Below are 5,896 nucleotides of genomic sequence, written 5' to 3'. Positions count from 1 at the left end.
ATACTGAGTAACTAATGATTTATGCTAAGCACCTAAGTTAATCTCACACTCTGGAAAACATTAAAATTATTCACCAAGTACAACGGTAATTAATCCACGATTATTATTAAATTTAATCGATTGAATTAAAGTAAACTTTCAGTTACATTTCCATTGATTACTAACAAAAGGTTACGTTAGCCACGTGAGAGATAAGTGTTCCTTGTTCACTTAATTCACCGAATTAAGAAAAAGCTGTGTAACAATACGACAGATTTGCCATGAAAACATGGTTCACAACGCATGCCTAAAGTGAACTTTGAAGTTAAGTACTTTGATGCGAAAGAATTAAATAGGATGTCCACTTGTTTTCTCATATTCTCCATTTATGTCATTTATCCAAGCCCCTAATGAAATGATCAAGGAAACGAATGCAAGTGAACTTCTAGTAATTTGTATTGAGCGTGAACACTTCCTTGTAACACCAACACATCAATTCAATGCATATGAGATGCATTGCCAAGCAAATTAAATGACAAAAAATGGTATAGTCAACGTTCGTTATAAATTTAAATTCCTTCTATTTCTCGTCAAAAGTGCACGCATCGTAAATAAGCGGATGAGAGAAGTTTAAACTTTCTTCATTAATGTACAATAGCGGAATAGTAATAGAGAAACAAATGCACTAATGTGTCCATTAACAGCGACATTGCAGCAGCGAGTGTCGGCGCAATGCCAGTGACATGCAAGACTACCACCATGGCCACGTGGGAACTGTTCCAAATGTGCGCGTAGGCCCACGTATCTAACACCTGCTTAAACACGGTAAAATATTTACATCTTATGAGGTCATTCATTATGAGTGTCCTTCGTTTATAGAAGTGAAGGTAAACACGCCGGCAATGATCGATTGATATCGATTTTCTATACATGTTCATGATTGTCATTTGCGGGTTTGGGCTGGATAAAAGTAGCATTTTATTAATGAAACTGTGATAATTTTCTCTTGCGGAGCAAGTTGTTTCAATTTTCTAGGTTACTAGACGCTCATAAGATACAGTTCTTAATGAAACAATTGTAACTAACGAATTACATCTTCCGTCGAAAATTCATGAAGGATATCAGCACCAGTGCGACATATACATTTCTCAAAGATTTGCTTAGAATATCTTTAGTGATTCTCGATGCGGTTCATACACGATTTCGAGTCATAAACCACGAAACCCCAACATTAGGCAGAGCGTGGTAATTTGCTTAGAAAGTTAGAATATCTTTAGTAATTATTATCAATGCGATTCGTACACGATTTCGAGTCATAAACCACGAATCCATAACATTAGACAGAGCGTGGTAATTTTAAATATGAATGACATCGTGTATACTTGAAGGTAGCAGCTATTGAGGGGGGCGCGATCGATATTGAGACGCGCTTGGTCCTTCACAAAGAGGCTACACTCAGAAAAAGTGATAATCATATTGTCGAAATAGTGACTCAATTGCAGCGTATAGCATTGATACATCATATTTCTGGGCCAAACTGGAACAAGTGAACATTTGAACAAGATCTCTTTAATGAATCTGAATGTACGTCATCGCTGGGAGCTGTCAATGCCGGTAGACATGACGTGTGATGTCACATGATTGTCTCGCGCACACGTCGTTATCTGTTGTCGTCTTATCACTACTTTGTAAATGGAAGTTTATTGCACGCTTACTGCACTCTGCATCGTCTGCTTCACTCTACTATCTTAATGCACGTCACTGCACGCTTGCCACGATGCATCGTCTGCTTCACTCTACTTTGTTGCTGCACGTCACTGCACGCTTGCCACGATGCATCGTCTGCATCACTCTACTTTGTTGCTGCACGTCACTGCACGCTTGCCACGCTCTGCATCGTCTGCTTCACTCTACTTTGTTGCTGCACGTCACTGCACGCTTGCCACGATGCATCGTCTGCTTCATTCTACTTTGTTGTTGCACGTCACTGCACGCTTGTCACGCTCTGCATCGTCTGCTTCACTCTACTTTCTTAATGGACGTCATCNGCTTGTCACGCTCTGCATCGTCTGCTTCACTCTACTTTGTTGTTGCACGTCACCGCACGCTTGCCACGATGCATCGTCTGCTTCACTCTACTTTCTTAATGGACGTCATCGCACACTCACAAAATAAATGAGGTATCTAAAGGATTATGCAATCATTTTAGGAAAGATTTGGAGGCACATGACCGGTGGGAAACTCGACGCCTGTCACTTCTCATGAGACGCGCCTGGGAGAAAACAACTGCGGCCTACACCACGACTTGTCCTTAGTCCTATTTTTTTTATATAGTTGGATATAATTTAAGTTATTTTACTTAACGAGGAAAATTATTGACGGAAGTATGGCAGTTTATGTCATGATTAGAACTTGAGGGTTACGAGACGCAGCCATGAAGGTCAGACACGAGAGTGAAGTACAGTTAAACAACATACACCACGACTTGTCCTTAGAACTTCTGCCCTTAAAAAGCGATTCAAGGGGTGAGAGGTGATATATATGCAGGGTGATTCACTTCCATGGCGCTGCTGCCAAATTCAATGCGCGCTCTGAGATGCACGTGGAGTTGTTCATAGTACGGTATATGATTCAGTCTAAGATAATTATTATTAATGCAGTGCATTAGTACTCATAATAACCATTATTATTTATATAATTATATTACCAATTATTACGGTGCTTCACTAATAATTATTAATAATTCATTTTTATTGTAATTATTATTAACAATAAGTATTAATAATCATTATGAATGCAGCGCATTATTGATAAGATAAATCAGTCTAAGATAATTATTAATACTAACTCATCAATACCTGGCGTGTATATGTTAGGTGGTGTTAAAGTTTTGGAATTGGTGGAGGCGTGATTAAGCATATTGCTGCCATGAAACAGGCCTATTTCTACCGTACATGTATACGATGCATAATTAGAACAATAGTTAAAGCCAAGGTAAAAGTTTTGTTTATTTTTCGGTTCATTTCCTGATCTTAATCCGAAGAATGAGTAATTTCAAACTTTAAAATAGTCAGCCTCAGAAGAGCTTTTGATCGTATAAATAAAACTGCATTACATTATAAGAAAGCAGCAGACATTTCCACCCAATAGTCATGGAATTATACACTTCACCATAAGACAAATCGAGGACAAATGACCACCAGTCACAGCTCGACGTATTCATTTAGGTGACCACACATAGACAATTTTATAGAAGACGATGTTAAGAAAGAAAGACGGGCACATACCAGGTAAGGTAACGTATTTGAGCTCCATGCCACGCTATTATAACGCGGTACTAGCGGAGCTTGACGATCCCCGAGGCGTCTAGCGGATAACCTCATCTTTTACGTAGTCTTGGGCGCACAGGTGTCACAACAACGATCTCGCCTTACTTATGGGTTGGGTTAAATAATACGTCAAGTCCGATACAATTTACACAATCACTACTCGAGAGCTCCGATCGTGAATTCAAAATTTGGCGAGACTTTAAAACGTGAATTACGCCAGGGTTTTCAGATAATTTTCGGACTGTGGTCACCGTGATGCAACGTACCGAATAATACTGACGCGGCCTTGATACTTGATCGCAACTTGGTAATTTCTTATCGATCATCCAGAGAGTGGGCTTTGGATCGCTCTTAGTCAGGCCTAGTGAAGGACCTCTGCAGATAAACAACAAGTCAAGAACACGATAACGAGTTCAACAGATAATTGCTCAGAAGACGACCTCAGCAGCAGCAACAACCTTTAGTTAACTTCTACATATACTTGTGCACGCCTACGGTATATTTCTGCAAGGACGTGTTTTCTGAATTGAGTCTAATTAAACAACAAATGAACAATTCTCATTTTTTAATTACAACAATATAAGCATCTAAAACAGTTTTAACCTTTAATGAGTGAATAAGAACTGAAATTGATAATGTATTATAAATATTTTATTGAACTAATTCATCTTATTTGATCATTTATTTCCATCGCCCAGACTCTAAATAATGTCTTGTTGCCCGAGTTTGAAATGAGTTGTAAAATTTAATCTTAATTTTATAGAAATTTGGGCTGACCAGGCAACAGGATGGTGTGGATGACTTCTCATGCATTTTTTTACATTCATGTAATTTGAGATTTGCCCCTGTCCAAAGATTCTATTCAAGACATGTTCAACCATTAGAAAACATGCAAAGCAGCTCTTTTCTACTTATGTGTAACAAATGTTAGAGGCGGTGATCCATCCTGGCGTGGTACTGCTACGTCCATAACAAATACTAAGCAATGCATACACATTCATTCATGCTGCCGCACAAAAGCCCAACTAAATTTGATGCATGGTTGAGTGTAATTCTTACCAGTGCACCAGGAGTATATACGGCACCTTCCAACCTAGGACATGAATATTATTGCATCAGTCCAATGCGGTCATCAACCAGCCTTATTCTTCACCACCCAGCCTCTGAGGTCATAGAGGAGCATTCATGACAGTGGTGGCTGTGCAATGACACAATTGTATCCCCTTGCCACGCGACTACCGTATGCACCTACGCATTTTATTAACCATACAAATGTTCAATGCTTATTGCTGCTGACAGTGGTAGCACATGCATGCAGCTGTGCAATGAGGCAATCGTAACCCATCACTATGATGTATCACCTACTCTATCAATGTAGATGTGTGTATTAATACATATAATCAGAGCTTGCTGCCATCAACAGTGCTGGCAGCAGCAGTTGTGGGATGACAAGAATGAATCCCTGGGCCTTGTGGCCAAGCATGTTCAATATTAGTGAACGTTGCTGCATTCAATGCCCGCTCTGCAAGGCCATCAAAAACACTTGATCAGATAGAGAAAATCCTGCACCTGTTTATTGCTTTCAGGAAGCTCACTTTGCTTGGGAAAATTCCCCACAAACCTACATCTTCCTGAGAGTGGCATCTTATAGGTAATTAGGTAATTTTTGAAAATACCCAAGAAATTAGGCAAAGGCCATAGGGATGGCTACAATCAACCAAGAACATGGGAATTTTTGTCTTATCTCTGGTCAGTTCCTGACTGATTTGCAAGTTTGTAGTCAAATGACTTGAGTCATATTAGGATTTGAAAAACCTACTTTTTCTGAAATATTGAAGCTCTAATATCACATCAATTGCCTAGGTATGACATCACAAGTTTCCAAAGTCATATTTTGGTTTGATTGAAAATACTTTTGTCCAAAACAAGATTGAAAATTTCCTAATTATTACTGAAATCTTGCAGCTTGCAAGAGACAAAAATTTCAATACATTTGGAATCTTGCAGTCTGATGATGCCAGACTGTAAAGTGTAAAGTATATATGGAAACACATTGTAAAAGCTGCCAAATTCATTACTGGTACCATAAATATGCCAATGTACAATCAAAGCAGATGGCACTTGCTAATTATGCTTCTCCATAGATTGCAATTTACAATTGATATCACCAACGTACAATGATTGGCACAGACGTACATGCATTACCATCAACATGGCTGAAGCATGACATTTGGTGTACATGTACACCCTCACAATTGCTGCTTGCTGCAGGTGATGGATCTGAGCTATAAAACATTAAGATTCAAGACAAACTTGCAGTGACAGCAGTGTTGATCAGTCAAATGTATCCATGGTTTGCAAATTATCTTGGCCTCCAGCATGCAAGTATAAGATCGAGATGGCTAATGGAGAGCTTGAAAAGATGCCAATATTTCAAGATAAAAGGCCATACTTAGCATCTTGCAATTTTGCCCTTTGTCAACAATTAGATAATAGGTATATAATTCATCTCATAGGAATATTGAAGCTCCAAAAATGGCAGGAAAGCTCTAGTCCTGCCTCAAAAGGTAGATATATTATATACCTGC

The sequence above is a fragment of the Hyalella azteca genome, unplaced genomic scaffold (assembly GCF_000764305.2).
Source record: "Hyalella azteca isolate HAZT.00-mixed unplaced genomic scaffold, Hazt_2.0.2 contig11190, whole genome shotgun sequence".
Lineage (NCBI taxonomy): Eukaryota > Metazoa > Arthropoda > Malacostraca > Amphipoda > Hyalellidae > Hyalella > Hyalella azteca.
Note: the sequence above shows the minus strand (reverse complement) of the source record.